At 38.3% G+C, this 25,548-nt stretch overlaps 1 long non-coding RNA gene across 1 annotated transcript in view; it reads left to right on the forward strand.

The window, feature by feature from the left end:
• LOC115851197 (uncharacterized) overlaps window positions 1–24,967 on the forward strand; it is a 268,333-nt gene extending 243,366 nt beyond the window's left edge. Inside the window, exon 6 of the long non-coding RNA XR_009558841.1 lies at window positions 24,679–24,967. This is a non-coding gene — a long non-coding RNA (uncharacterized lncRNA). The remainder of the gene's footprint in view (window positions 1–24,678) is intronic.
• The last annotated feature ends 581 nt before the right edge of the window (window positions 24,968–25,548 follow it).

The raw sequence follows: 25,548 nt of genomic DNA on the forward strand, positions 1-25,548 counted from the left end.
ATCGTACTGGCGCAAAAACTGACACATAGATCAGTGGAACAGGATAGAGAGACCAGAAATAAACCCACACACTTAATGGTCAGTTAATCTATGACAAAGGAGACAAGAATGTACAATGGAGAAAAGACCATCTCTTCAAGTAGTGCTGGCAAAATTGGATAGCTGCATATAAAAGAATGAAATTGGAACATTCTCTAACACCATATACAAAAATGAACTCAAAATGGGTTAAAGACCTAAACATAAGAGCAGCTTCTATAAAACTCCTAGAGGAAAACATAGGCAGCAGTATGTTTTTTGGATCTGTCTCCTAAAGTAAAGGAAATAAAAGCAAAAATAAACAAACGAGACCTAATTAAACTTAAAAGCTTTTGTACGGCAAAGGAAACCATTGACAAAACAAAAACGCAACCAACTGAATGGGAGAAAATATTTGCAAATGATATAACCGATCAGGGATTAATATCCAACATATGTAAAGAGCTCACACAAATCTACATCAGAAAAACAACCTGATTAAAAAATGGGCAGAACTGAATAGACATTTTTTCGAAGAGGAAATGTAGATGGTCATCAGGAATATAAAAAGATACCCATTCTATTTCTTGCTTTGTAGAGCCTAAAATCATATTCTGTCCCTGCATGGGCATTGAAACTCAGCTCTAGTGAATTGTGCATGTATAAGTTTCCAGGAAGCCAGTGGACCACTGTGGGGCCTGTTCACACTCGTAGGCTCTTGGTTTAAGTTTCGTTTTAATTTATGGCACATTTGTGGTGTTCTTTATTTCTTATCTTGGCTATGTATTAACTTTTCTCGTTACATTGTATCCAGCATACTTTTGAAGTAGGATATAGAATTGCATCCACTCAGTCTACTGTATTGCCAACAAGCTTCAGCAGTCACATTTTTGACATATGCTGTAACTTCCTCTTTCTCTTTTTAAAAGTCTAGATAACACTATTTTCTCAGGAGCGAAAAAAATCATAAAGATTATAATTTATTGCTTCTGATCTATGCCAAGTTCACTAAACTGCATTTTTTGTCAACAACTTTTATTTTATTAAAGATAAGTGTCATTTTCTTTTAGATATGCTAGGCATTTAATTTAAACTATCTCAAAAAATCAATGACAAAGTGGTGGTGTTTTCCATAGTATAAATAATATTCATGCTGCATAGTTTTCTTCTCGTATTCGTAAAGTATTATCAGAAAAGAGGGAACTGAACAAATTCTTTAGGTCCATGGTTTATTTAGTCCACCACTTTTTCTTTTATAGGTATAATAATTGGGGGGGGGCAGAAATTGATTTTTTCCTCATAATTTCAACTTCAGAAAAGTTAGGATTATATACCCAACATTCTAGTTTCTTTAATAATCTATTATGAATTTATCATCTAAAAATTTATAGGAAGCTGTGTTTTTAGCTTATTCCACCTGTTGGGGGGAGTAAGTTTCATGAGTTTACTGCCTGCTGTGTAAATTAGTACTTTACTTTTGTTGTTTTATAACTACAGCTTTTAGGCTACCTAGGGTGCCTTTTAGTTCTGCTCTTACGGAATTTGGTGAACAAGGTTGTAGTGGATAAACGTGATTTTTTAGACTTTGACTATGTGAGGAAACTGCCATATAACTGTTTCAAAAACATTATTATGTTGCATTTAAGTCTGTATTTAAACTGTTGAAAAAAAGTATGACTACTTTGAAGTTTGTATTTTCTGCCAGAAAATATCCACTTTTGCTAACCAAAAGCAAATTAGGCTGATGGCTACGGAAGAAGCAGAGCTGTTTCAACTGTGAAATGCATGTAACTGAACTCAGTGCCTGAGAGAAGCAGGATCAAAGAGAGGAGAGCTGGAAGAGGTGACTATGACATGCAGTTGGAAGCAAGAGACACTATCCTGTGCTCTGTCAAGGAATTAAGTTATCAAAAGTAGTAATGAGAGAAAGAATAGTGCTAATCATTTATATTTACTTAGTGTTTGTTCTCTCACCACACCTGCCCTACAAATCTTCAACATTTTATCCAATTGACCTGTTTATTCTAATATCTCTAACATTGAACACTTCTTGAGAAAATGCCCCGTTTTGAGTATTTTTGCCACCTTAAACTGATGACGTCCAACCTTGGTTGGGCCCTCAGTGCTACCCAACTGCTTTTCTACCATCTACAGTGAGCTCTGCTCCCATTTCTCTCTGCAGTCTTGCTACCTCACTACCATCACTCTCAGAAAATTGCTTTCTAAGTCAGGACCAGGAACTTCAGCTCTGCTGCTTAAGATTTTGTCTCCACTTTCCTTCTATTCTTTTCTCCTTCATTCTGAACTTTGTGTAACCTACATTCCTTTTTCAATTCAAAATATCATCTCTTGAAATGATGCTGCATGCAGATTCTATTTACACAAAATCATCACCTCCCTCTTGCTCTCATTTCCTTCCATATTCAATTTAGTTTCTGTATTTAATTTTTATGATTACCTCCTTATGGATACTCACAACAACTTTTCCCCTCTCTCTTCCCATCATAGGCACTTGTAAAAACTCTAACTTTATTTGTTCCCATCATCTATCTTTTCCATGCCCATGAGAGAACAATGGAAACTTCTGGGGAAAAAAATCACCCACCTTGAATAACTGGTTTTACTTTAGTTACTACAAACCTGAACTACACTTAGTAATGCCTAGCAATACCTTTAGGTTTCCCTCGTAGATTTGCTTTACTATTCATTGGAAGAACTGTTTTAAAATATTTCCTTTTCCCTTAACCTTCCTGCACATTATATACTCCCCACATTCTAAGCTGATAGCCTACCTCATACCTCATTAAACAAATAAAAGCAGACTGCAAATGCTTTGTTCTCCCATCACCAAACTTATCTTCATCTTCACCGATCCTCTTTTGTATTTTCTCCTTTTGTAATTGAAGAGATCCTTGCCTCTATTCGAGGTCCATTTCCTTCACGTGTATTTTCATGCCCTAATATTTCCCATTTTAATTTCAAAACCCCTCCTTTGACCTCAGGTCCTTTCTTAGCTGACATCCTATTTCTCTGCTGTTTTTCAAGGCAAAACTGTATACCTGACTTCTACTCCTATTTACTCTTCATCCCACTCCAATTTGGCTTCTTTTCGTACTGGCAACATTTTCCATCTCTCTTTAATTGTGTCCTCCTCCACTTATCCCTACCACTAGATGTTTGAGCACTCCACTTTTGGGCCCAGTTTTCTTCCTGTGCTCTCCTTAAGTGAACTAAACCAGTTTCATAGTTTGAATACAAACCTCTAAACTGATACCTTTCACATTTGTATCTTAAACCTTGGTTTCTGACCTGACCTGCAGACTCAAATATTCAACCACCAACTTGACATTTTCCCTTGGATGTCTAATAGGCATCCCAAACTTATCAGAAATGTTACTTCATGTCTGCCCCACCCCTAAAATTATTTCTCTGTGATGTTCACAGTGATAACTACAGGCAATACCTTTCGTACAGTATTTCAAACAGAAACATGTGATTCTTCTTTGATCCCACTGTTTAGTGTATTCTCTTTATCCAGTTCATCAGCAATTCTTATTGATGGAAAAATATAGCACTTTTGTATTTACAGCATCAGTGGTGTCCTTTTAGATGTGGCACCCTTGTGTAGTTTACAACCTGCATAATCATGCATGATGGTCCTTATTCTACTCACCAAGTTATATCTAAAAATAGATTTCTCTCTTGCCTTTACTGCCACCATACCAGAGAAAACCACCATGATTTTACACTTGGACTACTGCCTGCAGCTTCTCAGCTGGTCCTACTGTGTTTTGCTTTACTTGATTTTATATGCAATTGTCAGTATAATATTTTTAAAATATTAATTTCATCATGTTGCTTCCTTGATTAAATGCTTTAATTTAATTGAAAAACTTCTTGCAAATTTCCATATGATTTGGTCCCTGTCTACCTATCAGACTTCATCTTGGCCACTGCCTCCTTGCTGGTCTCTTTCCAAGTTCCTTCCTACTTTTGACCTTCTGTACTCTTTGCTTAAAATATTATTTCCCTCTCAACGTTCCTGGATACCTCTTCTCCTTCACCTGTAAGCCTGAAAAACACTTCCCCCGAGAGGCATTTCCGCCCAACCAATCTAAAAGAGAACTCTTCCTCTCCACAGATTGCTACAGAACAGTGACTATTCCCTTCGTGGCTTTTATCACAATCTCTTAGTAATATAAACGTCATGGATTTTTTGTTTGTTTACGTGTATATCTTCTGTCACTGGGTAAGATCCATGAGGGTAGGGGCATTATCTTGTTTACATTCTATTTTTAACTCCTAGGATAGCATCTAGGACAGCTCTTCACCAAATATTTAAATATTTGTTGAGTGCATAAATGACATTGTTAGATAGTCACAAAAGTTTTATTTGTATCTATTTAAAAATTTAGGCTTAGTGAAATTAGATCACTTACCCAACGATAGATAACTGGGCCATGATTGACCCAGATTTCCAGGAGTCAAAGGCTATTTCTTTTGAACTGTGTTGGATGATACAATTCCCAGAATAGTTCAGGGAAATCGTGTTAAGACCTTGCAGGACCATCCAGTAGTTGTTTTTCACAGGAAGATGATTAGGGAAAAGATAGAAAAATTTTTCCTTTAGACACATGGAATAATGAAGAAAAATATAATCCCTTTTTGGATGAGGCGTGGAGGGTTATGCGTGGTACTTACAAACAGCTTGTATATCTTCCAGCAATGGCAAGCTCTGTAGGAAACAATAAGGGGTTCTATAGGGGATAGCTTGATAACTGCATTAAGGTAAGTGACAATCAGGTATGTTATGAGGTTGTGAGGATAGAAATAGGAAAGACAAGGCCATTACTCTCATCCTTGGCCAGGACTGAGAGTAAAGCGAACTTAAGAGAACCTGTCGGGTACTCAAGAGCCAAAAATTATTATAAGCAGGGACAATCCAGAAACTTATAAATCCAAGCAGTAAATCAGAGTTTAGAATCAAGATGTTCCTGAAGCTCTGGAGAAAGAAAGCTCTGGTACCCCAATAGCTGATTTAGAAAATTAAGTGAACCAAATAATTTCAAATATGAATTTAGGCTATGTAAATTAAGTGAATATAATAAAGTTGGTAATAGAAAATAGAGCTGTCTTACCTACCATATTCCTCTGCCTCCCCTTGTAGATGGAGAGCATTTGGAGATGCAGTGGGAGAGGCTGGGATCCTGAGTGTGAGCAGAGGCATAGTGGAGGACAAACCGGGAGATATTTAAGGGCTAGTGATGAGGCCTTGAATCTTTACCTGAGGCATACAAGAGTGAAACTGGCTTAATGTGAGGTACAACCAAAGATTTTAGCCTTTACACCTCTTTGGGCATTATGGTATCTCCCATTCCGGACTCAGAAAACTGCCTATGTATCTATCCTTGATCCCCACTCCACAGTTGTCCCCATCCAGGAAGGAAAATCATGTCCTTCCCACCCACAGCAATCTAATCTTCACAACACCTCATGTTGAAGCCCCTCGGCCAAGGCCATCACCCAAAATCTTAGTGAGATTTCTGAACATCTCCATCCCTATTTCTATTCTTTCCTCCTCCAAAAAATATATATTAGCAGGCCTGTCCTGTGTGATAGGCATAAGAAGATGAATAAGATCTGATCTCTGCCTCAGAGGTATCCATAGTCTGGTAGAGGTACACACAGTTCTCCTGTAGTATGACAGGAAAGTTTCTTTTTAACATAGGAAAATTTAAGCATATTTGTAACAATAATTCCCAAAGCTTTAAGAGCTTTATGCTTTTATTGAATTCTCAGATATCTATGAGGATGACATTTGCCCCATTTTACAGATGAGTAAACAGATTCACAGAGATGAAGTCACTTGTCCAAGGTCATATAGCTAGTAACATTGAGGGGGGTTGGTTAGGGAGCTGGCACTGCGACCGATTCTTCCTGGATCCACAGGTCACACTTTTAACCTATAGGTAATGTTGGTTTGTATGTTGATAGGAAGGAAAGAAAGGAGAAAAAAATTGAGGTTGGAAGAGATATTTCCCCCATGTTTTGTGACCTTTTCAAGCACTATTTATAAAAGCTCTGGCTCAATGGTGCATATGGTGATCCCTGAATCTTTAGATGAGTCATGGGAATCCAACATGATTTCATAATGATTCATGTTGGTGGTCGATTGCAACCCATTATTGGTGGTTCTGTGGTGGTCCATGGTTATCCTTGATCCGTTGGAATCTATGGTGATTTGTGCATTTCTGACTGAAGGTGCTCCATGACAGCAATGAAAATGCCATTTTCTACCTTTGCATTTTATTCTGGGGCAGGTGCAGTTTTCATGATGTCAGTCACATGATGTCACAGTAAAAAAAATATAATGTACTATGCCTACTTTGAATAAGATGAACATTACTCATGCTTAAAAAAAAAAAGAAAATAGAGCTGTGACCTCGTATCCTTTGGCAGAGGGATTTTGCCTGTTTTGAGAACCCTGGTTTGCCCGAGATGGCAGATAGAGCCCCAGGTATCAAAAGATCCTGATAGATTAGTAACAGGGATACAAAATTATTCCTTTCATTCACAGCTATTAGGAGAAAACAGCACAGTGGTCTTGAGAATATCAATATATTCGTTTTACTTTAAGTGAATACCATCTTTGCAGCAAATTTTCTTAAGAATGTTTCTTATTTATTCTGTTGTTTTGGTAATTACTTTTGTGTAGCAAAAGCAAAACTGATTGGGAGTCATTGATTCTAATCTCATCATCAATCAGTGTTTTAGGGTATCTTTCATAGCTGATACATTTCTCATATAGTAGTAAGTTCCTAAAATTATAGGTATAAAGTTCTGCAAAATCATAGAAATGAACACAAAACCACTTTATCTTTTCAAAGTTTCCCTTCCCCTTTTGTTTGTCTTCATAAAGTAGACCGTTAACTATTTTTGCTGCTTGTATTGGTTAGTTTTCTGTGTCAGCTTGGTGGAGCTATGATGCCCAGTTGTTTAGTTAAATGCTAGTCTAGATGTTGCTGTGAAAGTAGTTTGGAGATGTGATTATCATTTACAGTTAGTTGACTTTAAGTAAAGATTGCCCTCCAAAATGTGAGCAGGCTTCATCCAATCAGTTGAAGGCCTCAAGAGCAAAAACAGGTTTCCCAGAGAAGAAGGAGTTTGCCTTAAGACTGTAACAGCTTGAGTTTCCAACCTGCCAGACCGCCCTGCAGATTTCAGACTTGCTAGCCCCTACAATTGCATGAGTTGATTCCTTAAAATAAATGTGTGTGTGTGTGTGTATATGTGTGTATCTTACTGCCTCTGTTTACCTGGAGAACTCTGACATACTACCCTTGTGTGGATCTCACCAGGCATCTGTGTCAGCTTGGACTTCTGTTTTCAGGGAGGGACACATGTAGATTTCTATAAGGGTGAATGTTTTCTCTGTTGGTTTTTAATAAATTTCTTGAGGATAACTTACATTTTTGGACCTTTTGGTGATAACACTACATTGAGTCATCCTCTTTGAGGAACAGTCTATAGTAAATTTTTAGTAACTTTCTTAGGGTATAATTGATGATAACATTGTCCAAGCTGTGCCTAGCAGTTGGTGCTTATTTTATTTTTCTTACTAATTAATTATCCTCAGTGGCCCACACTGAAGTATTTTAAAGAACAATAAAGTTCTCCAACAGTCCTAAGATAGGTACAATGCAACAAATCATGCGTTTAATGGACACTGGATCATAATGGATAACTCACAAATTTTCACTGTGTGTGGTTTATATGATTTTCACTTATATTGAAGCTCGTCTGCCACTTTATTTCACAGGCACAAAGCAGAATATTTTTGTACCTTTTCTGCATTGGGTTAGCATTTTACTATCCCCAAAAGCCCATCTTCTGCAAACTAAAGCAATTTACTGTATGTTGTTTCATCCTGGTTATTTATGAAATTCTGATCCCTGTGGACCCAGTGGTTTGTACTTTACTCTGAAGGAGCCACTGTTTTCTCCACATTACTATCTCTTTACAACTCAGTACTTTGTCTATGACAAAAACAACCATATCTACATTTCTGATGTACATTTTTATTGGTGTGGTCATTCAATTTTACAATCATCTTTTGAGCACCCAACCAATGCTGATTACTGAGGTACCCATTGAGTATACAGGGATAAATAGAAATAATAAAATCAAAGTCAAGTGTTAAAGAAGTTTTGGAACTAAATAAATCATCTACTTGTTTTCAACTTCCTTATTTTTGTGTCTCAAAGTAGTCAGACCTGATTTCTGGCCAAGTTTCTTTTCCTTTAGAGATTATGCCTGCTTCAGCATACATTGAATTAACATGTATTTGAATCCAACCAGCTTTTTAGTATGAAAGTGAGATTCATTGGTTTGTACTTCCTCAGAAGTTTCTGAAATTCTTATAGATAGAGGTATCATTAGTGTTTCAACAAGCTTTTTGCATAACCAATTGTCTGATTTAGGAAGTGAGTAAACTGATGAGTTTTCAAAGGCATAAAAAAAGACACCTTGTTTTCCAAATCTAGAAAAGTTATTTATTAGTTCAGACAAATATTTTCTTCTAGTGTTATTATAAAAGTCATACAGAGCATATTTTGAGTGGCTTTTAAATATTAAAGGAAAAATTTTAAGGACATATTAAGTAACACTAAGGCATATAATGCTATGTAATATTATATACTAAGTACAATAAATGCATATGTGTAGAATTATACATATGTAATATGCATATAATTTATTTATAAAGCAGAATTCACCAGTACTGGCTGGTGATTTTTACTTGAAAATTAGAATAATGAGGTAAGGTAGGAAAATGATCTGTCTTGAACAGGTTTTTCTGCACTATTAAAAAAAAAAAGGAACATAACAAGGAAGAGTAATGGAGAAAATACATTGTACTTTAATGCACATAACTGAAATGCAGTGGGATGGTTCTTATAATAAATGTCAAAATTAATAGATGCGGTCTGTGTGGGAGAGAATAAAAGGAAGGAAGGGTGGCAGTTTGTGCCAGAAACATTTATGAAGCAATTGAGAGTCTTTTTGAAATATGCAAAAGGAGAAAGTAGTTTGAATAAGCCCTGTAAGCAAAGAAAAGTAAGTTCTACCCAGATATTCTTATATGGAGTTGAATTATTATTTTTTTTTTTTTTTGCCGTATGTGGGCCTCTCACTGGTGTGGCCTCTCCCGTTGCAGAGCACAGGCTCCGGAAGCGCAGGCTCAGTGGCCATGGCTCACGGGCCCAGCCGCTCCGCGGCATGTGGGATCTTCCTCCCAGACCGGGGCACGAACCCGCGTCCCCTGCATCGGCAGGAGGACTCTCAAGCACTGCGCCACCAGGGAAGCCCTGAGTTGAATTCTTGTATTGATTTTGTGGACTATTTTTCCTGACAGTTTTTTTTTTTTATTTTTCCCTGCTCTCCTGCTACTTCTGGGAGCTTGGGAAAGGACTGGGTATAGTAGTAAGAGGCTGGCTATTATTTTCGCTATTTGAAGAAAAGAGAGGTCTATGCAAAAATAAAAGTATTCTGAGCCTATTTTGCCATCCTATGTAGTTTCCAGTATGTGCCTACGTTTGGCTGTATTAATTAGGGTGGGAGTGAGCTGTTTCAGGCCTTTGTCACTTATCTCTCAAATACGTAAATATATCCCTCCAGTAGATTGGTCTCTTCAAATTCCCTAACTTACCTCATTGATCAGACTGTCTGCCTGTCTTAGCCTGGCACTCTTGTATGTCTGAGGTATCTTTAACTTTTAATTGCAGCTTTTAAAACCCTATTCACCCTGCAAACACCCACTCTCTGTATCTATATCTTCCCTTGAGGACCTCCCTTTACCACTACCTCCATACTGACTTCCCTCTCTTTTCTCTGATCTCATAAAATTTAATGTCTGGATTACTCATCAGTTGTTAATCTGGGTTTTAAGAAGCATCAGGCTAAGGAAGAAGGTTGCGGACTAAGACCAGAAACTGAGTGTCCATAAAATATGGAGGGAAGACTGGATAAGCAAACAAATCCGCCCTCGCCCTCTCTCTCTCTCTCTCTCTCTCTCTCTCTCTCTCTCTCTCTCTCTCTCTCTCTCTCACACACACACACACACACACACACACACACACACACGAAGAAAACCGAGGCAGTAATTTCAACGTATATGTAAATAACCGTAAGATCAGTAGGATTTGAAGGAGGATGTAGGTGTAGCTGTCAAAAGTCCAAGGAGAGATTGTCTAAGACAGCCTCAGCTTTTAATATTTCTTTCTAAAGCTAATTTTTAGTGAATTTTAGGTCACAGTTTTGGCTGCCATGAACCACCCAGCACCAGCAGTTTACTTAGTAGGCATTCAATAAATATTCTTTGAATAAATAAAGGAACAGATTAAGTGATTCTTTCTGTATGTTTACAAAAGTGCTTATCATTCAGAAAAACTAAGTGCAGGACCAATTCAGTTATCCTTGGGGCTCTCAACTTTCTGATTGGCTCATTTGGGGGGACAATTTTCATAGACTCATGAATATTAGAGCTTGAATAAAATCTGATTTCTCATTCAACCTTTTCATTCTGTGAATAAAGAATCTTTTAGAGCTACTGTTGATGGGTACATAAAAGTACACAGAACAAGCCCCAACCTTGAGTATGATCTTAATGGAAAAATCTTGCAATAAAATTCTTTCTTTTTGATACAAATCAACAAATAGTAAGTACTTCTTTGTGTGTATAAAAGGCACTCTGCTAGGTGCTGGGATATACATAAGACATACAAGAAAACTACTGCAAGAAATCAAATAGATTACATTCTAATTCCCAAACAAAATGATGAGGCTTTACGTTTGTTTTCATAACATATTTTCATTGAATTTCTGTTGAGTTAATACTTTTTATCAATCTTATTACTTCAACAGGGGCAGTTAACTAAATTTTGGATGGCCTAAACATGGAGCCTTCTAATTTATATCACAGTGAAAGTGTATCAAGAAAGGATAAGGAGTTTAATTCTGCCTCTCTGGATATCATTTTGCATGATCCAGATATGTGCTTCTTATATTCTTTTCTTAAACAAAGTGCACCTGGGCTCCCATTTGTTTTATTTGATCGTTTGTGTTTCACACATGCCTGCAGATCTTCTTCATGATTCAATGTACTGTGATAAGAGTTTCTACTCCTTGGGATTCTGTCCTTCATCATATCATTTAAAAAAATATGAAATATTTCAAACATGCAAAATATTTTAAATTGATATAATCATCAACTGCCAACTTATGAATTAAAACATTAAAAATACATTAGGATCTTCCTACGTGTTTGCTACAAGAAACTAACTGACAAAACAGCAGGAGAACAAGCACTAAAAGTCAGTCCACTCTTAAAAGCCATTGTAGTAAAAGTCATCAAATATTACTGAGACCTTAGTTTGTCTTCAGCACTGGGGATGTAAAAGAATTGGTATATGCTCTCTGGCCTCTTTTAATTTATTGATGGGATATACCTGTAGAAATTCTATTAAAAATTCAAGTATGTGAAATAGGTTTCCCGCCATGCTTCAACACTGATTGGTTGATCATAGTTGTCTGCAGAGCTGTGTTATGAAGACTCCACCCAATGCCTTAGCCAGAAAGAGTACCAAGAATGACTAGTGAGTCTGTCATGAGCACAACAGGAAGGTATGAAGCACTAGTATTGTGTTTGGAGTGTCTTTCATTGTCTAAGAGCCTAGTAAGTGGTACAGGCACAGAAGTAAAAAGTGATAAACTCAAATGAGTAGTCATCATAGAAGAGGTAATATTGAGCTGGCCCTTGGAAAAAGAAGCCCTAAAGTTAGCTGAAGGTTGCTTTTAGTGAGTAGAAAATGGATAAGCAGTGTTGAGAAAATGGCAATGAGCATGACATTTTGGGGATTTTAAGCAGATTATTAGGCTAGGGTACAAAATATAATGTGATGAACTGTTTAAAATAGGTTAAATAGTCTTTCATCTAAATTTCTGCTTAGGCCCAGAGACTGAGAACACAATATTACATGACAGGTATTCCCATATCCCAAATTAAGGTACCTGAGAACTGGTTTTGAGAACCTTAGCTCTCCTTTCACACACAGTCTTTAAAAGAGCTTAGAGAGGCTAAGAGTTGGAGAGAATTGATGAGGTGCTCTTAATCTCACCCTTGCCCTCATGGGGATGAGGAAGCATGCTGCTTTCTCTTCTCTTCCCGTTACAGGGCTTCAGTCAACCAGAGAGCTGGATATGAGGTTAGGCCTACCTTAGATGCTATCATTCAAGCTGTGTAGTATTCAGACAAGATTCTTTGTCCCTCTCAGAGATTCTGTGAGCTGATTGGGGGCCACAGAGGACAGGTATTATAAACACTTGAGAAATAAAAGGTGAGAGGCGAATTCTGGAGTTTCTTTCTCTGACAATAGGACAGAATTTGGTGATTATACTTGTTTAACCTGAACTCCCACAATTTGATAGTTATGAAATTTATTTACTAAGGACCAAAAATGAACTAGATTTCCAACCTGGCATTCCCTTAGATCCTTTCCAAGAAGCCTGCATGAGTAGGTGAAGAGACCTCAGCAGAAGCAGGTGGACTTTGTACTGACAAATTCCCAGGAGCGAAGGGAAGACTGAAATAGTTATTCTGAGGAGCTGCTTTCACTTCATAAACAGAAATTCAGTTGTGCAATTCCAGCGATGATGGAGAGGGAGGTCTCTGAAGAATACTCAGAGCTCCATATATTTGTCAGAATTCTTCATTTCAGGAATAAGCAAACAAGAATTTATTACAGGTTATTTTCATAACCTACACAATCTTGGGAGTGCCAGGAAACCAGTTTTAAAAATATAAAACTAGGAACATCAGTAACCAGAAGAAATAACCAACCTCATCACAGAACTGGCTTTTGAATCAGGAAAATTACTACTGCTGCTTCACACACAGACAGAAACTTAGAATATCAGACCAAATGCTAGAACCTCTGCTAGAGTTATCCTGAAGAATCAAAGGCCTCTGCTTGCAAGAAGAGTCCATCTCCTCATCCATGGCTGCTGCGTCCTGTTACTCTCTTTCTCTGGCTGACACAGAAATTAGGGCCTGTCTATGACCCTAACCATAAGCTAATGGTAATACAGCTGTTGATGTTCTAAGCTGGTAAGTATAGGAAGGATACTCAAAAAAGATGGTTGGTGCAAGTACTAAACTAGTGGAACTCCAGTATCTACCACATACTTCAAGAAAGACAGCTTTAGGTACTTTAACAACCAGAGGAAGCCAATGACATATCACAATATGCATGTGTAGTAAGACAAGCAAGACTTTTCTGTTACTGATTTCTAACTTAATTACGTTTGGGCCACAGAATATACTTTCTGTGGTTTCAGTCCATTTACATTTTTTCATCCTTGTTTTATGACTTTATTTTATTTGGAGTGTTGAAATCTTTTATATTTAATGTAAGTGGTTGGGTTTAAATCTGCTGTGTTGCTATTTGTTTTTTTAAATTTGTTCTGTCTGTTTTTTTTCTCTTTTTCCTGTTGTCCTGAACTCTCTTCTGGATTAATTTAGTATTTTTTTTTTTAGTATTCCATCTTATCTCTATTATTGGCTTATAGCTATTGCTTTTTGTTTTATTTATTTATATTGTTTTAGAAATTGCTCAATGGTTTACAATATGCATTTTAATTTATCAAAGTCTACTTTCAAATAATGTTATGTCACATATCTAATGTAAGAATCTTACAACAGCACAGATCCATTTCATGCTCCAATTCTTTATTTTATTGTTGTCAAATAATTTACTTCTACATGTTAAACCCCAAAATACATTGTCTTTTTTTTTTTTTTTTTGTCTCTTACGGATGGCTTTTTTTTTTTGTAATTTTTTGGCTGCGTTGGGTCTTCGTTGCTGCGCGCAGGCTTTCTCTAGTTGCAGTGAGTGGGGGCTGCTCTTCATTGTGGTGCATGGGCTTCGCATTGCGGTGGCTTCTCTTGTTGTAGAGCACGGGCTCTAGGCACGTGGGCTTCAGTAGTCATGTTGCATGAGCTCAGTAGTTGTGGCTCACAGGCTCCAGAGCGCAGGCTCAGTAGTTATGGCACACGGGCTTAGTTGCTCCACGGCATATGGGATCTTCCCGGCCCAGGGGTCGAACCTGTGTCCCCTGCGTTGGCAGGCGGATTCTTACTGCCCCACCACTATCACCACTGCCCCACCAGTGAAGGCCCACATTGTCATTATTTTTGCTTTAAAGAGTAAACTTATGTTTTTGATTAATTTTTCATTTTGATCTAATTTTAGACTTATAAAAATGTTGCAAAAATGGTACAGTGATTTTGTGTATTCCTCCCTCAGCCTCCCAAATGTTAACATCTTACATGACATAGCACATTTTTCAAGACTAGGAACTTAACATTGGCATGATACTATTAACTACAGATCTTATTAGAATTTTAACTGTTTTAGAAAAATTCAAAACAAGAAAAAAAAGACTTTTATGTTTGCCCACATATTGGCTGTTTTGGATGTTATTTATTCCTTTGTATAGGTACAGATTTCTACTTGATATCCTTTCTGCCTGAAAATCTTCCTTTACCATTTCTTATAGTACAGATCTGTTAGTGATAAATTCTCTCAGTTTTGTTCTTCTGAAGGATTTTTTTTTATTTTATATTGAATTCTAGGTTGACAGATTTTTATTTCAGTCCTTTAACGATGTTTTCTGGCTTTCATGTTTCTTTTCAGCATGAAGTGTGTGATTACTATTGCCTTGTTCCTCTTATATAATGTGTCTTTTTCCTCAGGATGCTTTAAGAATTTCTCTTTATCACTGGTTCCTAGCAAAATAATTATGATATTTCCTGTAGTTTTCTTTGTGTTCATCCTGCTTGGGGTTTGTTTAGTCTTTTAAATCTGAGAATATATAGTTTTTATGGAATTGGAAACATTTCAGTCATTATGTCTTCTAATTTTTTTTCTGGTGTCCTCTCTTTAAATTTTGGGACTTACACATCAATTGATAATTTCCCCCATAGGTTGTTGAGGCTCTGTTTCATTTTCTGTTTCTGTATTTATTCCCTACTTTATTTTGGAAAATTTTCTTCACTAGATCTTCAAGTTCACTGTTGTTTCTGTAATGCCTAATTGGCTATTAATCTCATTCAATGATTTTTTGGTTTCAGATAATACATTTTTCATATCCAGAAATTCTATGTGATTGTTTATATATCTTCCACTTTGCTCTTTATTTTATTCATGATTTCCTTTAAATTCCATCATTTCTTTTATTTCTGGGTCTGATTCTATTGACTTCTAATTATGAATATCAGTTTTCAATTCTCTTGCTTTTCTTCATACATAGAAGTTTTATTAGATACTATACCTTTTGAATATTACATTGCTAATTGCTTAATTTTGTTGTTTTAAAGACTGTTGTATTTTGTTCTGACAGACGGTTATGTCGTGTGCATATGAATTTCATTCACTGGGCTTATTTTAAAGAGTTTAAAGATATATTTTGAATAGGCTTTGGTCTAGAGATAGTTCAGTCCTACTGTGAAGATGTGGACCTTCTGTATCTCTACTTTTTTCTCTCTACCTCAGGAGTTAATACAACTCTATTATGGCTAATGGAATCTCAAATGTCTCCTGGCCCTTTGTGAGCTCTGGGCTCTGTTCAGCCTGCGGCTTCTAGTTATTATTTGCTCAGTCTTGTTAAATTTTATCCTGTGCATGCATGAATTAATATTTAACACTAGACTTAAGAGCAACCCTAAGCAGATTTCTGGAGCCCTTTTTCTGGGTATACCACACTGTTCTAGAAACTTGCTCTGCAATGTGAGTCTCTATCTCCTCTAATTCTGATCTTTGTGTCTTCAACCCAATATGACTGCTTCCTCTGCTTGTTTAGAAAGTACCCTCTGATAGAAAAGACATTTGTATTATTCTCTTACAAATCTCAATTTTGTGTCCCCTGTACAAACAACATCCATTGTCTAAACATGGTTGTTTCACCTTTTTTTGAGCAGTTTTATATTTGTTTATGGTGGGAAGTTTAGCCTGGTCCCAGTTAGTCCATGATGGAAAGTGGCAGGAATCCACGGAATGCTTTTGTACAGGGAAGTAACATGATGTGTTCTATATTTTTAAAGTGTCATTCTAGCTTCTTTGTGGAGAACGGACTTTTGAGGATCAGGGTGGATGCAGAGAGATCCTTTAGAAAGTTCATATAGTTGTGCAAGAGTGTAATGGGCTTCCATGTTTTCAGTGTATTTTGTAAGAAGCGATTGGTCGGTTTTAGTATTTATTCATGAGAGGAGACGGATAGTTTGCTGATGGTTTGGATATGTTAGGGAGGAATAGAAGAGGAATCAAGAATGATGTTTAAGTTCTTGTCATGAGTAACTGGGAGAGTGGGGATGTGTGAGTAGGAGCAGGATTAAGGGACGTAGGAGAGTCAAGAGTTCTCTTTTTGGACAGATTAATCTCAGTGAGCCTACCAGAAATCCAAATTGGATATGCAAGTTAGAGGTCTTATATAAAGATGGAACCTGACATCAAAATTTTTGGAAAGTAAGGAGTTAATATTTTTGGAGACTTTGTTATATTGACTTTCACTGTGATTTTTCAAGTAGAAGGTAAGTGTGCCGTGTTTTCCAGTATGTTCTCAGAACCTTGTTTCTCAGAAGCATCGTGTGGAGTGATTATTCCGTGGAATGTATTTTGGTAATTTCACTCTGGGCAGAGGGAAGCCAGTGAATGTTTTAAGTAGAGTTACATGGTATAAAATATTTTAGAAGAGTTATTTTGGCAGGACTTTGATTTGTTGAGAAGGAGGCTGGAGGCCTAAAGAACAGATGGGAGCCTGTTAATATCATCACTTAGACATTTGGGGATGAGGGTCCAGATGAAGGATGACAGTGGGAATCAAAATGAATATGTAGATGCAAGAGAGCATGTGAAGGACAAAAATCATCAGATGATGCTTTATTTTTAAAATGTTGGTGACCCAGATTATGCCGTAGAAAGTTTAAATGAAAAATTTAGTATAGATGGCATTTAATGAACATTTATTATAGGACTGATTTTGTCTGTCTATCTATCTTTACATTCCATAGGCTAAGAGAAATGGACTTATTTATCCAAGATCACATGGCTAAAATTGGAATAATAACCAAGTTGTGTTATAATTAAGATTTTTCTGGACTGTAGACATGAATTGAAAGAATATGAGCAATTAGAAATAGTTACTGTGAGATACGCATGTACTATCAAAATCTTCCAGGATAAGAATTAAATAATTTAAACATGACACTTGAGCATTAAGAAGTTTTGCTGGTAAAAATATACAATGGATAATGTGACATTATATGATATATAATTTGATATAAATTGATACAATATAAATTAGAGGCTACGAGTACAACTAAAACTCTTTAACCTCCAGAATTTTACTTCTAAAGTTGTGGCTACTGATATTAGACAAACTTTTGAAACAAAGTAATAGGGCAAATTAAGACTATAGAATTAGGTATCCTAGAATCATCTTAGTAGACCGTAGCAGCAAAAGCAAATGGTGATGATATGAGTGCCAATGCAGTAGGTATTTTTTTGAATTAATCAAACATATAATACCTTACTGATGTATGCTATGTACTGTATAAATTACTTTATTTGCATAATTTACTGCACCTCACAACGTCATGTAAAGGTGGTCATATATCCATTTTATCCATGAGGAAACTAAAACTCAAAGGTTAGCTCATCAAAGATTCACATTCAATTATCCACAGAATTGGAAGTTAAGTTGGGTTTCTGTGACTTTTATGTTGCTTTACTTCACCTAGCTTTAAGGAAACATTAGCATTCCTCTATATTGTTTTCTTTTTTTTTTTTTTTTATGTCCATGCCTCTTTATTGCTTTGTCACCGTTTACCCTTCCCCCTCCCCATAGCCTCAAGTCCATTCTCTAGTAAGTCTGTGTCTTTATTCCTGTTTCACCCCTAGGTTTTTCATGACATTTTTTTTTTTCTTAAATTCCATATATATGTGTTAGCATACGGTATTTGTCTCTCTCTTTCTGACTTACTTCACTCTGTATGACAGACTCTAGGTCTATCCACCTCATTACAAATAGCTCAATTTCGTCTCTTTTTATGGCTGAGTAATACTCCATTGTATATATGTGCCACATCTTCTTTATCCATTCATCCGATGATGGACACTTAGGTTGTTTCCATCTCTGGGCTATTGTAAATAGAGCTGCAATGAACATTTTGGTACATGACTCTTTTTGAATTATGGTTTTCTCAGGGTATATGCCCAGTAGTGGGATTGCTGGGTCATATGGTAGTTCTATTTGTAGCTTTTTAAGGAACCTCCATACTGTTCTCCACAGTGGCTGTATCAATTTACATTCCCACCAACAGTGTAAGAGGGTTCCCTTTTCTCCACACCCTCTCCAGCATTTATTGTTTCTAGATTTTTTGATGATGGCCATTCTGACTGGTGTGAGATGATATCTCATTGTAGTTTTGATTTGCAATTCTCTAATGATTAGTGATGTTGAGCATTCTTTCATGTGTTTGTTGGCACTCTGTATATCTTCTTTGGAGAAATGTCTATTTAGGTCTTCTGCCCATTTTTGGATTGGGTTGTTTGTTCTTTTGTTATTAAGCTGCATGAGCTGCTTATAAATTTTGGAGATTAATCCTTTGTCAGTTGCTTCATTTGCAAATATTTTCTCCCATTCTGAGGGTTGTCTTTTGGTCTTCTTTATGGTTTCCTTTGCTGCGCAAAAGCTTTTAAGTTTCATTAGGTCCCATTTGTTTACTTTTGTTTTTATTTCCATTTCTCTAGGAGGTGGGTCAAAAAGGATCTTGCTGTGATTTATGTCATAGAGTGTTCTGCCTATGTTTTCCTCTAAGAGTTTGATAGTTTCTGGCCTTACATTTAGGTCTTTAATCCATTTTGAGCTTATTTTTGTGTATGGTGTTAGGGAGTGATCTAATCTCATACTTTTACATGTAGCTGTCCAGTTTTCCCAGCACCACTTATTGAATAGGCTGTCCTTTCTCCACTGTACATTTCTGCCTCCTTTGTCAAAGATAAGGTGACCATATGTGCGTGGGTTTATCTCTGGGCTTTCTATCCTGTTCCATTGATCTATATTTCTGTTTTTGTGCCAGTACCATACTGTCTTGATTACTGTAGCTTTGTAGTATAGTCTGAAGTCAGGAAGCCTGATTCCTCCAGCTCCATTTTTCGTTCTCAAAATTGCTTTGGCTATTCGGGGTCTTTTGTGTTTCCATACAAATTGTGAGATTTTTTTGTTCTAGTTCTGTGAAAAATGCCAGTGGTAGTTTCATAGGGATTGCATTGAATCTGTAGATTGCTTTGGGTAGTAGAGTCATTTTCACAATGTTGATTCTTCCAATCCAAGAACATGGTATATCTCTCCATCTATTTGTATCATTTTTAATTTCTTTCATCAGTGTCTTATAATTTTCTGCATACAGGTCTTTTGTCTCCTTAGGTAGGTTTATTCCTAGGTATTTTATTCTTTTTGTTGCAATGGTAAATGAGAGTGTTTTCTTGATTTCACTTTCAGATTTTTCATCCTTAGTGTATAGGAATGCCAGAGATTTCTGTGCATTAATTTTGTATCCTGCTACTTTACCAAATTCATTGATTAGCTCTAGTAGTTTTCTGGTAGCATCTTTAGGGTTCTGTATGTATAGTATCATGTCATCTGCAAACAGTGACAGCTTTACTTCTTCTTTTCCGATTTGGATTCCTTTTATTTCCTTTTCTTTGATTGCTGTGGCTAAAACTTCCAAAACTATGTTGAATAAGAGTGGTGAGAGTGGGCAACCTTGTCTTGTTCCTGATCTTAGAAGAAATAGCTTCAGTTTTTCACCATTGAGGACGATGTTGGCTGTGGGTTTGTCATATATGGCCTTTATTATGTTGAGGAAAGTTCCCTCTATGCCTACTTTCTGCAGGGTTTTTATCATAAATGGGTGTTGAATTTTGTCAAAAGCTTTCTCTGCATCTCTTGAGATGATCATATGGTTTTTCTCCTTCAATTTGTTAATATGGTGTATCACCTTGATTGATTTGCGTATATTGAAGAATCCTTGCATTCCTGGAATAAACCCCACTTGATCATGGTGTATGATCCGTTTAATGTGCTGTTGGATTCTGTTTGCTAGTATTTTGTTGAGGATCTTTGCATCTATGTTCATCAGTGATATTGGCCTGTAGTTTTCTTTCTTTGTGACATCCTTGTCTGGTTTTGGTATCAGGGTGATGGTGGCCTCGTAGAATGAGTTGGGGAGTGTTCCTCCCTCTGCTATATTTTGGAAGAGTCTGAGAAGGATAGGTGATAGCTCTTCTCTAAATGTTTGATAGAATTCGCCTGTGAAGCCATCTGGTCCTGGGCTTTTGCTTGTTGGAAGATTTTTAATCACAGTTTCCATTTCAGTGCTTGTGATTGGTCTGTTCATATTTTCTATTTCTTCCTGATTCAGTCTTGGCAGGTTGTGCATTTCTAAGAATTTGTCCATTTCTTCCAGGTTGTCCATTTTATTGGCATAGAGTTGCTTGTAGTAATGTCTCATGATCTTTTGTATTTCTGCAGTGTCAGTCGTTACTTCTCCTTTTTCATTTCTAATTCTATTGATTTGAGTCTTCTCCCTTTTTTTCTTGATGAGTCTGGCTAATGGTTTATCAATTTTGTTTATCCTTTCAAAGAACCAGCTTTTAGTTTTATTGATCTTTGCTATCGTTTCCTTCATTTCTTTTTCATTTATTTCTGATCTGATTTTTATGATTTCTTTCCTCCTGCTAACTTTGGGGTTTTTTTGTTCTTCTTTCTCTAGTTAGGTTAGGTTAGGTTGTTTATTCGAGATGTTTCCTGTTTCTTAAGGTAAGATTGTATTGCTATAAACTTCCCTCTTAGAACTGCTTTTGCTGCATCCCATAGATTTTGAGTCGTCGTGTCTCCATTGTCATTTGTTTCTAGGTACTTTTTGATTTCCCCTTTGATTTCTTCAGTGATCACTTCGTTATTAAGTAGTGTATTGTTTAGCCTCCATGTGTTTGTATTTTTTACAGATCTTCTCCTGTGATTGATATCGAGTCTCATAGCGTTGTGGTCGGAAAAGATACTTGATACAATTTCAATTTTCTTAAATTTACCAAGGCTTGATTTGTGACCCAAGATATGATCTATCCTGGAGAATGTTCCATGAGCACTTGAGAAAAATGTGTATTCTGTTGTTTTTGGATGGAATGTCCTATAAATATCAATTAACTCCATCTCATTTAATGTATCATTTAAAGCTTGTGTTTCCTTATTTATTTTCATTTTGGATGATCTGTCCATTGGTGAAAGTGGGGTGTTAAAGTCCCCTACTATGAATGTGTTACTGTCGATTTCCCCTTTTATGGTTGTCAGTATTTGCCTTATGTATTGAGGTGCACCTATGTTGGGTGCATAAATATTTACAATTGTTATATCTTCCTCTTGGATTGATCCCTTGATCATTATGTAGTGTCCTTCTTTGTCTCTTCTAATAGTCTTTGTTTTAAAGTCTATTTTGTCTGATATGAGAATTGCTACTCCAGCTTTCTTTTGGTTTCCATTTGCATGAAATACCTTTTTCCATCCCCTTACTTTCAGTCTGTATGTGTCTCTAGGTCTGAAGTGGGTCTCTTGTAGACAGCAAATATATGGGTCTTGTTTTTGTATCCATTCAGCCAATCTGTGTCTTTTGGTGGGAGCATTTAGTCCATTTACATTTAAGGTAATTATCGATATGTGTGTTCCCATTCCCATTTTCTTAATTGTTTTGGGTTTGTTATTGTAGGTCTTTTCCTTCTTTTGTGTTTCTTGCCTAGAGAAGTTCCTTTAGCAGTTGTTGTAGAGCTGGTTTGGTGGTGCTGAACTCTCTCAGCTTTTGCTTGTCTCTAAAGGTTTTAATTTCTCCATCAAATCTGAATGAGATCCTTGCTGGGTAGAGTAATCTTGGTTGCAGGTTTTTCTCCTTCAACACTTTCAATATGTCCTGCCACTCCCTTCTGGCTTGCAGAGTTTCTGCTGAAAGATCAGCTGTTAACCTTATGGGGATTCCCTTGTGTGTTATTTGTTGTTTTTCCCTTGCTGCTTTTAATATGTTTTCTTTGTATTTAATTTTTGACAGTTTGATTAATATGTGTCTTGGCGTATTTCTCCTTGGATTTATCCTGTATGGGACTCTCTGTGCTTCCTGGACTTGATTAACTATTTCCTTTCCCATATTAGGGAAGTTTTCAACTATAATCTCTTCAAATATTTTCTCAGTCCCTTTATTTTTCTCTTCTTCTTCTGGAACCCCTATAATTCGAATGTTGGTACGTTTAATGTTGTCCCAGAGGTCTCTGAGACTGTCCTCAGTTCTTTTCATTCTTTTTTCTTTATTCTGCTCTGCAGTAGTTATTTCCACTATTTTATCTTCCAGGTCACTTATCCGTTCTTCTGCCTCAGTTATTCTGCTATTGATCCCATCTAGAGTACTTTTAATTTCATTTATTGTGTTGTTCATCGTTGCTTGTTTCATCTTTAGTTCTTCTAGGTCCTTGTTAACTGATTCTTGCATTTTGTCCATTCTATTGTCCATTCTATCTCCAAGATTTCGGATCAACCTTACTATCATTATTCTGAATTCTTTTTCAGGTAGACTGCCTATTTCCTCTTCATTTGTTAGGTCTGATGGGTTTTTATCTTGCTCCTTCATCTGCTGTGTGTTTTTCTGTCTTTTCATTTTGCTTATCTTACTGTGTTTGGGGTCTCCTTTTTTGCAGGCTGAAGGTTCGTAGTTCCTGTTGTTTTTTGTGTCTGTCCGCAGTGGCTAAGGTTGGTTCAGTGGGTTGTGTAGGCTTCCTGGTGGAGGGTACTAGTGCCTGTGTTCTGGTGGATGAGGCTAGATCTTGTCTTTCTGGTGGGCAGGTCCACGTCTGGTGGTGTGTTTTGGGGTGTCTGTAGACTTATTATGATTTTGGGCCGCCTCTCTGCTAATGGGTGGGGTTGTGTTCCTGTCTTGCTAGTTGTTTGGCATAGGATGTCCAGCACTGTAGCTTGCTGGTCGTTGAGCGAAGCTGGGTGCTGGCGTTGAGATGGAGATCTCTCGGAAATTTTTGCTGTTTGATATTATGTGCAGCTGGGAGGTCTCTTGTGGATCAGTGTCCTGAAGTTGGCTCTCCCACCTCAGAGGCACAGCACTGACTCCTGGCTGCAGCACCAAGAGCCTTTCATCCACAGGGCTCCTTAATTTGGGATGATTGGTTGTCTATTCAGGTATTTCACAGATGCAGGGTATATCAAGTTGATTGTGGAGTTTTAATCCGCTGCTTCTGAGGCTGCTGGGAGAGATTTCCCTTTCTCTTCTTTGTTCTCACAGCTCCCAGGGGCTCAGCTTTGGATTTAGCCCCGCCTGTGCGTGTAGGTCGCCGGAGGGCGTCTGTTCTTTGCTCAGACAGGACGGGGTTAAAGGAGCCGCTGATTTGGAGGCTCTGGCTCACTCAGGCCCGGGGGTAGGGAGGGGCACGGAGTGTGGGGCGGGCCTGCGAGACGTTGCAGCCTGAGGCGCGCCTGTGCGTTCTCCCGGGGGAGTTGTCCCTGGATCCCGGGACCCTGGCAGTGGCGGGCTGCACAGGCTCCCCAGAAGGGCGTGTGGCTAGTGACCTGTGTTCGCACACAGGCCTCCCGGTGGCGGCAGCAGCGGCCCTAACGTCTCATGTCTGTCTCTGGGCTCCGCACTTTTAGCCGCGGCTCGCACCCGTCCCTGGAGCTCTCTCAAGCAGCGTTCTTAATCCCTTCTCCTCGTGCACCAGGAAACAAAGAGGGACGTAAAAGTCTCTTGCCTCTTCGGCAGTTCCAGACTTCTCCCCGGACTCTCTCCCGGCCAGCCGCGGTGCACTAACGCCCTGCAGGCTGTGTTCACGCCGCCAACCTCAGTCCTCTCCTGGCGCTCCGACAAAAGCCGGAGCCTCAGCTCCCAGTCCCGCCCGCCCCGGCGGGCGAGCAGACAAGCCTCTCGGCTGGCGAGTTCCGGTCGGCCCGATCCTCTGCGCTGGAATCTGTCCGCTTTGCCCTCCGCACCCCTGTTGCTGTGCTCTCCTCCGCGGCTCCCAAGCTCCCCCACTCCGCCTGCCGAAGCCTCCACCCGCGAAGGGGCTTCCTAGTGTGTGGACACTTTTCCTCCTTCACAGCTCTCTCCCGCTGGTGCAGGACCCGTCCCTATCCTTTTGTCTCTGTTTAGTTTTTTCTTTTGCCCTACCCAGGTACGTGGGGGGTTTCTTGCCTTTTGGGAGGTCTGAGGTCTTCTGCCAGCGTTCAGTAGATGCTCTGTAGGAGTTGTTCCACGCGTAGATGTATTTCTGGTGTATCTGTGGGGAGGAACGTGATCTCCGCGTCTTACTCTTCCGCCATCTTCCCGGAAGTCCTCCTATATTGTTTTCTGAGTATTTAAAAAATTGCTCTCCATTATCATATAAATATATCCCTTCTCGTTTGTACAGACTGTTTACAATTCCACTTCTTTTGTGAAACATTGCGTAAATAAAAGGGAGGTAAAAGATTGTTCTTCTTAAATAGTGATTACTTACCTTCCAGGTATGAAGCATTTTTGGAGGAGGTCATTGAGATGGTGTTACCACTGGTTGACCTGCAAGCTGGACCTGGGCAATCGAAGACACCTCATCTGTTCTCCTGTCCTTGGACCCACATTCTACATTCTACCCACCATTCCCACTGTGGGAGCTGTTCCAAGGATGTAGCCTTGAAAGAGTAAGATGTTGATGAGACCTCTGGATGGTATATGTGACTGAGCCCAGTTAAGGCCACTATATAAACTTAAGATTCTGGCTGGTGGATACGGAGATCTGCTCATCCTGCAGCTGCCCAAGACAAGCTTCTTAAGTAAGTTCCCTTGCCTATTAAGCCTGCCACACGCCAATCTGAAGTGATTTGCCGATTTCTTTGGTCTCTCCCTCTCAGTTTGCAAACCAACAATTGACAAGTCAGTCTGGACACTGAAGAAATGGGCCTTGGGAAAGAGGCATTTGCGGGGAAATCCTGAGTTGGACATTGGCTTCTATGTAGGGGTGATGGCCTATATGTTAGATGCTTGTGGACCACTGTGTGGGTATGGGGATGCCCCCAAAACGTCAGCTGGTCTAATGTGCTTGTTTGAGGAGCTGTGCAGAGTACACTGTGACAAAGAAGGGAAATGGATGGCTGCTGCAACAGGGTGGCCTCTACTGTGAGCAGTTCATCTGGTTAGCGATGCCAAACTGGAGGCTAAAGGTCAAGTTAGAAAGTTGGAAGAAGAGTTGAGGTTAGAGACAGACATGCAGGTATCTACTGCTTCGCTAGCTTTGGGGCTGGAGGACAGGTGGGAGAGTAGGATAGTAAGTCGGAGACTTTAATGTGCTGTTTTGCAAAGCTAGGAGGGCACAGGCTGCTGTGGATTAAGGTCTGAGA

The sequence above is a fragment of the Globicephala melas genome, chromosome 14, assembly GCF_963455315.2.
Source record: "Globicephala melas chromosome 14, mGloMel1.2, whole genome shotgun sequence".
Taxonomy (NCBI): domain Eukaryota; kingdom Metazoa; phylum Chordata; class Mammalia; order Artiodactyla; family Delphinidae; genus Globicephala; species Globicephala melas.